The sequence below is a fragment of the Colius striatus genome, chromosome W, assembly GCF_028858725.1.
Source record: "Colius striatus isolate bColStr4 chromosome W, bColStr4.1.hap1, whole genome shotgun sequence".
NCBI lineage: Eukaryota > Metazoa > Chordata > Aves > Coliiformes > Coliidae > Colius > Colius striatus.
The window spans coordinates 7,151,469-7,164,692 of NC_084789.1; positions in this window are offsets into that span (position 1 = coordinate 7,151,469).

Consider the following 13,224-nt stretch of genomic DNA (forward strand, 5'->3'; position numbering starts at 1 on the left):
TAAAACAAATAAAATAAGTGAGGGTTTCTACCCCATGCATTGGGCTTGGTGAGGTATAAACTGGATCTGTTTTATGTTGGCAATGATTGCTCCTGTGAGAAGTATGAATATTCCTCCAATGATTAATCTGATCTCCAAGGAAGGCATTACTATAACACTCCTGGTACCATTCCTAGAAAAAAGTAAGACAACTCTGGTCTGGTTACTTCTTTTACTTAATAGCTAGAATGTATGCACCCAGCACCAATGCAATGTTCAGCTCTGCTGCTATCTTTTGCCTCCCAGACCAAAGGACCATGGGGTTTTATTAGTGTCATCGGGACAGTGCCAATTTGTGGTAACTCAACCATAATGGGTTGCCCTGGTTGAAGGGTGATGGGGTACATTTTTTACATCTGATGGGGATGTTTCACAAGGTGCTGACATAAAAAAAATGCATGAACAACTGGACTTCCAGTTGAGTTGTATCAGTTATTTAACTGTTGAACTACATCATACAATTAGGTATCCCAGTGGAATTTGTCGGAGAGAGCACCACCAGAAAAATGATAGACACCAATATGGTTAGGTCATAACTCAAACTAACAAGCATTAGACTTTTATAATTGTCATGGTTTGACATGACAGCCTTTTCTGGTATGGGGGAAGGGGCTGCAAAGATGGCTCCTGCAAGAAGTTGCTCACAACTCTCCCCAGCTCAGAAAAGGCTCACTTCTGGGGCTGAGCCAATTAGACGCCTCCACGATCACTTTTTAAGAAGAAGCCGGAAGGGGAGGTGTCTTCCTCCATCTTCTTTCCTTCTTCTGCCCCTTCTTCTCTTCTTCTGGCTGGTGGTGGTGCAAGGAGTAGGAACAGTGAGAGAAACAACCATGCGGACTCCAAGGTCAGTGATGACAGGGAGGAGGTGTACTGTAGCAGAGACTCCCCTGCATTCTATGGAGAGAACTGGTGAAGCTGAGATTTATTTTCATTTCTTTAAAGACCCCGCATCAGCGGTACAGACTCATGTTGATAATGAGCCCGCATCAGGGGCAGAGACTCATTTTTCTAAAGCTGACCCCGCACCAGGGGCAGCGATTCACTTCATTAAAGGCCCCGAGCCAGGGACAGTGATTTTGGCCGGAAGAGGCCTTGTCCCGAAGGAGGGGCCCTTTATCACTATGGCTGGAGCAGGCCCTGTCCCGAGGAAGGGACCCAATATCCACAGCTGCAACTGTGGGGAGGAACCCACGACAAAGCAGCTCATTAAACTTAGGCCCAGAAGAGGCCTTGTCCCGAGAGAGGGACCTTGCAACTGCAGAAACTGCAACCGCGGTGAAGAATCCACGTCAGAGATATTCACCAAGGACTGTGTCCCGAGGAAGGGACCTTGCAACTGCAGAAACTGCAACCGCGGTGAAGAATCCACGTCAGAGATATTCACCAAGGACTGTGTCCCGTGTGAGGGAACCTGTATCGGCAGAAGCCGCAGCTGCTGGGAACAACCCACACCAGAGAAGTTTGTTAAGGACTGTGTTCCGGGGGAGGAACCCCGTGTTGGAGCAGGGGAAGAATGCCAGGAGTCATCCTCATCTGAGAAGACAGAAGCGGCAGAGCCCATCTGTGAGAGACTGACCACATCCCCCACTCCCTGCCCCCCTGAGCTGTTGCGGGGGGGGGAGGAGGTAGAGATATCGGGAGCAGTGAGCTGGGCCCGGGAAGAAAGGAGGGATGGGGGAGGGAGATCTTAAAGTGTTGGTTGTAATTTTCTCATCATCCTACTCCCTTTTTGCTTTTATTCTGTTCTGTTTCTTGTAGAATAAACTTTCCTACTTTCCTCTCTAAGTCGAGTACTAGAGTCTGTTTTGCCCAGAACCATAATTGGCAGTGAGCCCTCCCTGCCCTTGTCTCAATCCACAACAATCTTGCTTATCTTTTTACTCCCATTTTGCTGGGTTCTCCACCATCTTAACGAGGGTGGGGGTGAATGGGGGCATCGAGCGAGAAACTGTCGTGGTGCTGTTGTGCTAGCTGGGCTAAACCACGACATTATTGCGACATCATACTAGCAGCAAAGCTAGTATGTTTACACTACTTCTAATTGGTCCTTTCTCTAAAAGCCAGTTGCTCTTTTCTGTGATAAGCCTTGCACTTTCACATACTGCTTCAGCCTCCTCCTTGCTTGAGCTTGTTATCATGTAGGCATTTTTTCTTCTTTTCTCACAGTTGAGAGCTGCTCAAGGACAATCCACACATTAGTTCTCAAAGCATGGGTTGTTCACAGTTACCAGGCCGTGGCCTCTTTCACACAGAAATTCCTCCACAATTCCCCCTTTTTCTTTTTGAGCAACTCACGCCTGGTAAGCTTCTTTTTATACACTGAAAAAAAAACCTCACAGCTGACAAACAAAATTATTACACTTGTGCTAAAAACAAAAAATCTATAGCAGCTCTATTTTGCAAGGTTGCATGTCTAATACTACTTGCATCACTAATCAAGTCTTATAATGTTATTGAGGTTTGATTACTTTGTTTGCTAAGCCAGCATCCTAATTTGCATAGCTGAGTTCATAAAACAGATACTCCTACACCTGGAGCAAATATACTAGTTGCTATTATTGCTGAGGGAGACCAAAGGGTAACATGGTCATCACATTCACTAGTAAATGCATGCACAAATCATTTTGGATGACGATGTTTCCAAATCATTGTGTGATTAGACATCAAGATCGCCAATCGTCTCAACCTGCACGGTCCCCCTTGTGATCTCGAGGGTATTCCAGGCCATGCCTGGTCCCCACAAATCAGAAAAATTCCCTTTACTAACTGTATACGCACAAGACTAGACCTGGATCTTTTTGGTGAAGTATAATTGCACCAAGATGTCGTGTTCTTATACACGCCCAGGATGGGATCCACATTCTGTCTCAAATGTTTCAGTATTGCTGGTAAAATTAAACATAACACAAAAATCCATCTTTATAGATCCCAATAATTCTAACTCCTGTGGCTCTCTTGTCATTGTTGGCAACCATGAAATGATCAAATCCCAGCTGTCAACTTTGTCATTACCCTTAACTAAGGGATTTGTTTTTAATGCATTTGGTACAGGTCATTGTGCCACATCTAATGTAACTCCCATCAAACAGGTAAAAAAGGATTATCTGGAGTGGCCATTGATAAACATATTGTAGAGTGATTGATTGCTTTGGCCAGTGTAACCCACATGTTTTGCTTGGGTTATTGAAATTGCCTAAAACCATTTGCCACAATCATTTGTAGCATCAACAGTATGATAAAATCCATTTTTTACTCCTGATCAAAAATAGAAATCCAAAAAAATCCAAACCACAAACCACTTTTTATAAACCTTTTTCATCTTTTTTTTTTTTAATGTGTCACTGACTTCTCAATGCAAAAATGTTCTGTTCTTCCAAGTGCCATTCCTGACACCTAAAACACCTTAGAAAGTTTCCACTGTAAGAAAATCACTATTCATCATCACATTTACTGCAAAATGCATGACATCACGGCCAACAGTTTTTACAGTCGTTGAGGCAACGGATTGAGCTCAACGGTCCGTGAGGTCTGGGGCTGGTGGTATCAGCGCGTGGGGTGTGTGTGGGGGCATTCCGGAGACACTTAACGGGCGCAGGAAGCGGCTGAGCGGCGGCTGCGGATGGAAGAGGCAGGGGGGCCTGGCTCAGTCAGTGCTGGGCCTGACGAAGGTGGCGGCGTCAGCTACTGCTGATCTTGGCGGGGATCAGGCTCGCTCTGTGTCTACTCTCGGCTCCACCGGGTCCTTTTCGCCTCCTTCACTTTTTTTTTCTTTTTTTTCTTTTTTTCTTTTTTTCTTTTTTCTTTTTTTCTTTTTTTCTTTTTTTCTCGTAGCACGCCCCACTCAGCGACAGGCTGTGCACTGGACTTTGTTTCAGTGGCAACGGGCTGTGTCTTGATGGTCTCTAGTAGCACCAATTTCTTTAATACTTCCTGCAGGAGCTTGTGCGTTCCCCTACCTGTCTCTTTCGACTTCAGTGTAGTGGCTAATGCCTGGGCTGCAGCCATGCCCACATGCTGTTCTCTTTGCATTTCTTTTAAAGTATTTATCACGTCTCTCCAAACGAGTCCTCTCTTAGAGACTATGCTAGCCAACAACTGCACCGCGGCCTCAGTCTCCATCCCTCAACTAGTATTCCTAGGTGCTGGGGGGGACAGATTTCCTACCTTACAGGTGGTGAGTCGCAACCTCACACCCAGCTTCTGCAGCCCACTTGCCACGCAGTGCTAGCTCCTGTCCAGTGTTCTCCGACCATCTGTCACTTGCTGCAATTTGCCTGCAATTTACCTGCAAGAGTCAATGATCCCTGTTCGGGTGCCAAATGTCAGAGAGAGCACCACCGGAGAAATGACAGACACCAATATGGTTAGGTCATAACTCAAATTTTACTAACAAGTGTTATAGATTGCTGTGATAAAGTTCACAAGCCAATTTAAGTGACTCATGGATCAAATTTATTAAGCAAGCGGCAAATAAGCAAAACAGCGCTGGATGGCTGGGAGTCTCTGCTCCACCAACAGCTCACGACCCCCCCCCCACCCCCCCCGTATCACAGTCCTTTTATACAGTCCTTATAGGTCAGGTGCATCGCTCCCTGGTGTACTCTGCGCATGTGCCCCTCTTGTTACTAGGGGGTCTTCTTCTGCCTCCTGGTGATCGTAGGGTGGTCGCTGGGATGAAGTCAGTAGTCTTCCTCTAGTGGTCTGCTCATGAACTGTTCTCTTGGCTCTTATCAGCTCATGCGCAACCTATTGTACCTCCTATAAGCACCTTAGCCAATTGCACCTGTTCACATTGTAGAAACTTTACAGTTAAAGTTTTACAAGACTTTTACAATGACTTTAAATGGTTCCTTGCACAACTATTCTTTCATAATTTGATTAATGAACATGACCTTTTCCATTACAATCCCCCCTTTTCTTTTCCTCATTTCGTTCATCAAATCTCTTAATAACATCTTTAGCCGTTTCTAAAATAGGTGTTTTACTTATTTCATCCTCTCCGTTGGCTAACTGCTCGTATTGCTTCCTAACCAGCATTAAGTGGACTGCTTCTAGCCTGGTTTTTACAATCTCCATTACCTTATTGAATACACAAGGTCCAATCGTTAGCGCTAATACCAGTAGAATGACGGGCCCAGCTATAGCTGACAATAACGTTGTGAGCCAAGGGGAATAGTTGAACCATGACTCATACCAGACTTGTTGCTGTTCCCTTTCTCATTTTCGTTTCTCCAAGCTCTCCCGTAATTTTGTCATCGTGTCTCTCACTATACGGGTACGATCTGCATAAAAACAGCATTCGTCCCCTAGGGCTGCACACAGTCCCTCTTGTTGTAAAAACAGCAGATCCAATCCCCGGCGGTTTTGTAAAGCTACTTCTGAAAGCTTGGAATTTCTGGTTCTGCTGCACTAGAGATGTAATCCCGGTCCCTGTTCCCGCTGTCCCAATTGCCATCAAGGTAGCTATAGTTAGGGCTGTGAAAGGCTCCAGCTTGTGCCGGAGCACCCTGGTATTCCAATGATTATAGACAAACTCTTCAGGATGATATAAAATGCATGGAACAATGGTTACCCGAATACAATATTCACTGCTGGCGTTAAATACCTTTAAAGAGAGGCATGGAGTTACACTGATTTTCGAACAAACCCACTTGGAGCCGTTCACAGGTCTGATTGGCTCACTCCGATTGCCTCATAAAATGGGGGGTTCATGCTATAACATAGCCAGCAGCGCTCCGTAACATTTGGACTAGGATAGTTAACCACTCCATCAGCCAGATAACAACATACCATCCCCGGATAATGGGTGGGGCCTTTATCAAATAAAATGGTACTTTCCTTTTTAGTTTTTTCACCTCACATTCTTTTAGGTGCAACGCTTTCGCCCTTCTTAGAGGTAGGCTTGGGATCTTAGGATTCCCAATTTGAGGCTTTGAGAGACTCTATACCCCACTCCCAGTATGCCTCTGCCTCCTTCACCTACTCTGTTGCTTAGAGCAGTGAGGTTTATGATCTTCTCGGCAGCAGTCGTAATCTTCAGGGATATTCTCTGTCTCCTTATAGGCCTCTTTCCTTTTGCCTTTTCCTCCAGCACCCACGGGGTGCCTGAAACACTGGCTTTCACATCCAGGTCTCGGTTCTACGGGCCTTCTGGGTATAAAGTACCCTTTTATAAACTTAAATTACAATCCCCACTCAACTCAGATTGTTTTATACTTCTAAGCTATTTCTATTCCACGATCTGTTACTTTCAAATAGGTATTACAGCCCCACCGATTATCTTACATCTTTCTGACAATCACAATTTAAACATTAAAATCTAATATTTTACAAAAAGGAAATCACTCCGCTCCTCAGTCAACATGTCACTTTTTATGCAACTTAAGCTTCAGTTCTCCCGGGACCTCTGCAGCTTCCCACTGATCCTGGAAAATTGGTCCTTAAATAAGACAAGAAAAGGACCCTCCCATTGGGGGGTTAAAGATTGTCATAAATTGAGACCACAATGGATCATAAGCCAATTATAATTTTATTAATTGTAGCAAGTAGAATAAGAGCAAAGACAGCGCTGGACGACAGGGGAGTCTGCGCTCCGCCAACTGCCGTACTGATTAGTTTAAACAGTCCTTTTTTATACATTTTGCATCCGTGGCCGTAAAGTAGGAGAACTGCTCTGCGCATGCTTCAGTTACTGTGAGGGGTCTTTTTTCTGTCTTTCGGTGCTTGCTGAGTAAGAAGTTTTCCTTCTTTGTTTTATAATTGATCCCTCACTTAGATAGAGTTGTTTTTCTTCTCTTCGCCAGTCCCTTAGAACATCTTGTAGTCATCCTTGAGCAGTATCTCTCCTGTTTACACAAATGGTGTCTGGTATGTGAAGGCAATTGCAGTTATCTTATCTCACATGAGTGATGTCCTGCAGCTGTTCGCATAAGTACTTTCCTTTCTTTTGTCGCTTAACCTTTACATTGAGCTTAACATAAATTTTAATAAACAATACCCTAATTCATAGTTTCTTACAATCCCCCCTTTTTTTCTTTTATCCTATTATTGTTTATTAGACGCTATTTTCATTTTCGACACTGCAGGCAAACTTTTTCCACAATCCCAACATGTATCATAACACTCACAAGATAATACCTTACAATTACAATACCTTACAATTATAATCATAGTTTTCACGCGGCATATCGCATTCACAACAGTCTTCGTTATCTTCATCTTCATTAGTAGGTATACTTTTATAATCTGTCTCAGCTCTCCGTAGTTAGAATGAGTAGTTTAGCTATGTCAAACCGCTCCTTAATAAAATGTAAAATATAGCGTAATATGCATGGTTCAAATATAAGTCCCAGAATCAACATAATAAGCGGTCCTGCTAAGGCAAACAATAAAGTGATTAGCCAGGGTGAAACGTTAAACCAATTTTTATACCATGATCTGCCCACCTCACGATCCTTTTTACGTTGATTTAACCTTTTCCGAAGTTTAGACATGGTGTTATTCCGATGTCTGAACTAACCCATTTAGTTCCTGGTGTCGGGATAGCCCATTTGTCATATCTGTGTTGTGGTTTCTTACATCCAGGAGGTCCCCAAGTGATGTCTATATATCTATCTCCTGTTGTTTTCCAATCTGAAGCTATTGTCTCACAACCCCAATAACCACAATAATAATGTCCCGGGTAATTACAATAACTTTTTTCCAGGGTTTGAGGCTGGACATATGTACCATGCCTTGCATTGCGCTTGGGTGTAACCCAAATTTAAACAGTTTGTTGGATGACATCCCATTGCTTCAAAAGGTATTAGCGAAAATAAAGATACAGTAAAATTCCAATTTCCTTCCGAACTGCTTCGATTTTGTATAAGCTTACTTTCCTGTAAGTTATATAATTTCCAGAGCATTGGCTCATGGGGGTTCCCATTTGCTTGAGTTAGTATCAATAGCAAAACCACCAGTATACCAGGAAAAACGGTATTTGTCAATTTTACCAATTTAAGTATAATTTTACCAGTCCTAGGGAAGTTCGACCATGGTTGCTTTTGCGTCCCATTGTTTTGGTTCTTTTCTCCACAGTTTGTTCCTCCTCTGCCTCGCCCGTCGACTCGGTTGCTTCGAGCCACGGGGTATACCATCTTCTCGGCAGCAAGGGAATTCTTCAGGAGACAGCTGTTTCAGGGCCTTTTACCTATTTACACAGGCTTTAATGGGACAAAGCAAGACACAGTTAGCACTTTTCTTTATAGTCAGGATTTCAACTACAAAGGGGATTGGTTCGTTGGAGTGGTTTCCCAACACTGTGTGCAAACTCCTATTGGAGGGTATCCACATTCACCATTTATCCTGGCATACCTTGCACCTAAAACAAGCAAATGGATACCAATTGCAATTTAAATCATTACACCTAATTCTTATATCTAGAGTATATATATATATATATATTATTTACATCAGTATATTTTCTATATTCAATATGGTGTGGTTGTATGAGTTTAGCAATTCCCTTCAGCACACTTTGTACGCTTCCATATAATAGATAAACAAAGAAATAATTATTGCAAATATAAATGACAATACACTTTATACCAAAAGGTAACGCAGCAAAATAATCAAATAAAGTCTCTATCATTACGTTATCTTTTCAGGGTTATCTTGGTGTCACTTGGAGTACTGATTACTTTCCAGTGGGGTCTCGTTATTGGGCCTTTAATGCGATTGGCATGAGTCCATCCATGCTCAGCAGTCCAGACAGCCGTTTCTGTTGTAAGCAAAACAAGATAAGATCCCTCCCAGCTGGGTCTTAGAGTTTCTTCCTTCCACACTTTAATCAATATCCAATCTCCAGGCTTGACATTATGAATTTTTTTTAAGTCCAACAGGGGTCGTTGCACAATCAGTCCCTGCTCCCAAAGCTTGTTACGGTGTTCTGCTAATTGCGAAACATAGTCATTAATCACACAATCTCGAATTAAAACATTAATGTGTTAAATGATCCACCATTACTAATAAATATTTGTAAAGTCCAACCCTAGGTAGTTCAGTAAAATCCACTTGTATGTGTGAGAAGGGTCTGTATGCTGGGGAACGTCCCCCAAGGGGTTTTTGTCTCATGTTATTTCGATTAACCTTTTGACAGGTCTCGCAGGCTGCTGTGTGCATAGTCAAAATCGTATTATAATTGCCTGCCACTCGTTTTGCTTCTGTATCGGCGGCATTATTTCCCCTGACTTGATAACTTGTACCTCGCTGGTGTCCCTTTATATGTACAACTGCTATTTTATTCGGCATTTTTAATGCCCCCAGAACTCGCTGAATCAATTCCGGGTGTATCAATTCTTTTCCCTGTGAGTTAACAAATCCTCTTTCATCCCATATTTTTCCAAAAGTGTGTACTACTCCGAACGCATAGCGTCTGTATATATAGTTCCGTCTTTTTCCTCCTTTTCACATTTCCCAGCGCTCTGTGTTCCCCGCTGCAGTGCGGCTGGGACGGCATTGCTGGGGGGTGGGGGGAAGAGTGGGCAGCAGCAACAGCAAGTCCTATCCTCATGTCAGGGCGAGCAGGACCAGCTCGGGGGGGGGGGGGGGGGGGCGGGAAACCTTGCACAGCCCCAGGCTGGCAGCCAGGGGAGGCAGGCAGGACTGTGCCTGGGCATCCCCACGGCAGCCAAAACAATCCTCAGGGCAGCACCCAGGGGCTCTGCACCGTGACCCGGCCGTACAGCTCCAGATACCGCCACTGCTGCCAACAGCTATGATCCAGCTGCCCCCTCCAAAAACACTTCTTCCAGGGGGAAGAGGAGCAGGGTAGGGGCACAAGCGGGGCCTGACCTCCTCCATGCTCTCCCAGCACCCCACCACAGCCGAGGCTTGGGGGGGACTAGTGGAGGGCCGGTGGAGTGCTGCCAGGGTTCACCCTCCAGTGACACTAACGCTTTCCACAATGCATATAGCTCACAGGCTTGAGCCGACCAGCTGGCACTCAGGGGGCCTGATTCTATTATCTTAAACTCTCCTTTTTCCAACTTAACGATGGCATATCCGGACAATCGTTTACCTTCCACTATTCGTGATGACCCATCTATAAATAATACTTCTCCATATTATAGTTCTTCTTCTTCTAAGTCTGGCCTAATATGTGTCTGCTGTTCAATTGTTTGAAAACAATTGTGTAACAGTTCATTATCTTCTCCTGGGTACAAAAATTCAGCGGGATTAACTGCCCCAATAGTTTTTAAAGATAGTTTAGGGGATTCTATAAGTATTCCCTCATACTTTAATAATCGGCTATCTGTAAGCCATTTTTCTGCTTTTTATTGCAACACTCCTCTGATGTTATGTGGAGCATATAAGACAACTTCTCCATTAAAGGTAATACGATTTGTTTCTTCAAGTAATAAGGCAGCAGCAACAATGATTTGTAAGCAGCTCGGCCAACCCCTGCTCACAGCGTCTAACAGCTTTGATAGGTATGCCACCGGTTTCTTTTGTCCGGCCCATTCCTGAGTTAATACTCCGAATGCTGTTCCTTCATGTGTGTTAACAAATAAATGGAATGGCCGCTTTAAATCTGGTAGGTTTAAAACCGGTGTTTGGCTTAGTTCCCTTTTGTGCAAGAAAGTTTAGGAATCGAATGCTTTCTTTTCTTACATCTTCCTTATTATTCCCTGCTATAAGCAGATCATCTACATATTGTAACAGTACATTTCCCGTTTGTACCTGGTATTCTTTTAAGAGCTCTTCCAGGGCCTGTCCAAACAAATTAGGGGACTCAGTGAACCCGTAAGGGAGCACGGTACATCTCAATTGCTGTTTACGGCCTGTTTCTATGTCTTCCCATTCAAAGGCAAAATAATCACAGCATTCTTCTGCCAGTGGACAGGCCCAAAAGGCATCCTTTAAATCAATCACACTATACCAGGAGTTATGAGGTTCTAACTTGCTTAGCAATGTGTATGGATTTGCTACTACAGGGAACCGGGTGATAGCTCTTTTGTTTATTTCCCTTAAATCATGTACGAGCCGATATTTCCCATTAGGTTTCTTTACAGGAAGAATGGGGGTGTTAAAGGGTGACATACAAGGCTCTAAGATTCCTTGTGCTAATAACCGATCAATTTCTGGTTTTAATCCTCTCCGTCCTTCTAGGGATATGGGATATTGCTTTACCCTCACAGGTATGTGGGGTTCAGAAATTTGGACTTTAATCGGTGGGATTTCCAGTCTACTAATTGTGTCCGGAGAGTACCAGACATCAGGGCTGATTTGTTTTTTATCCTCCACGGTCAAAGGATAAGCAGACACTAGCTCTTGATTCTTTACTTTAATTTCTGATTGCAATTCAACAATTAAATCTCATCCTAGCAGATTAAATTCTGCTTCAGGGACGAGCAAGAGTTCACCCATTCCGAATTTATTTTCAGTTTCAAATAATACATTTTTGATTTTGTTTACTTTAAATGGTTCTCCTTTTGCCCCAATCACTTGTACTTTTTCGGGGGAAATTTTACATCCCTCAGGTATTTGTTTAATAGTCGATTTTTCAGCCCCAGTGTCTACTAAAAAGGTGAACTCTAGTTTATGGGGACCTATTTTTAATTTTATCAAGGGCTCATGATGACTCCGGTCCCCCAAAATATAGAGCCCCTGACTCTCCTATTCCGCTTTCAAAATTTCCTCATCCCTGATCCTTTCTCTACAATTCTTCTTTACATGTCCCTTTTTTCCACAGTAAAAACAACACCTCTGTTCCTTCTTTACTACTACATTCCCTTGTTTCGTTCCAGCAGCAGTTTGTCTTTTACGATCCTCTCTGACCGCTGCTACCATCATTTTCACTTGCCGCTTGCTGCTCTCCTCCTCTCGCCTTACATAGACTTTCCGGGCTTCCCTCAATAATTCATCCAACCCTCTCACTTGCCAGTCTTCTAACTTTTCAATCTTCTTTCTGATATCCCCCCATGATTTTGCTACAAACTGAGTTTTGAGGAGTGCTTGCCCTTCGTCAGGATTTACCCCGAGATACAGCTGAAGGGCTTTCCTCAGTCGTTCTAACCACTCAGTAGGGCTCTCATTTTTCTTTTGCATTTCATTAAATGCTTTATTGATATTCTGGCCACGGGGTACTGCTTTTCTAATTCCCTGAATTACTATAGTTTTCAGGTCCTGCATATGAGTTCTATGCACTGGATCATGATTATCCCAATTAGGTCTTTGGAGTGGCCATTTTAATATTTGCTTTAGGTCCCTGGGCATGTTGAGCATCCCACAGTCTCATTCCTGCTCGTCTAATCATGTCTCTTTCCTTGGTAGTAAATAATTGACCAAGGATAGATTGCATTTCATCCCAAGTATAAAGGTTTGATCCCAAAAGGAGGAGGGGGAGACTTTCGTTCCAACTCCGGTGGGGGAGTGGGTGCTCTGGGGACCTCTGGAGAGGCTGTGGGAGCAGGAGGGGAAATGTAAGGGGGGGTTAGAAGGGTTTCGTCTAACTCTTCCTTCTTTTTCTTTTGTTTAGCTTTTATTTCACTCAGCGGGTAAAGTCTAGTTCCCGGTCTTTTTAGCCACACTTCCGCATACTGACTTTCTTCCGGGTTAAGGGGTTTTTTATTATTAACCCAGAAATTTAATTGTTGTCTTATCCAATCTTCTTCTGGCCCGCAGACTAGCCAAAAGACATTTTCAGAAATCTTCTTCCCTCCCCATATCTTAGTACAGTATTCTATTATTTTCTGCTTATCTTTCCCTAGGGTTTCAGGGAAATATCTCCAATTGTCTAAGATATATGCCAGAGGGGTATTCTTAGGTACAGCAGGTACCCTTCCCATGGGTGTCGAAGGCTTGCTGCCCTTCGCCCCCATCTTCTGGATTATCCACAAACACACACTCACTTGCTCCCCTTGTTCCTGGCCCAGTCCCTCGCGGGAGATGGGAAACGCAGTACTTAAGGGTCCACACTCGCTTGGTTCAGTATATCGAACCTCTCATTTGTTATAATCCAGGATACCCAATCCCGCCCGAACGGATAACCCGCGAACCAATTTTCGCAATATACTTACGCGTCCCTGCGTCTTCGTCCGGACTCCCGTGCACAGAATTTTTATGGGATTTTACCGGTTTCCCCTTTGCTCATTATTCTAGAATTTAGGTTCGTCGGTAAGGTTGAGGTAGGCTGTCAGTCACGGG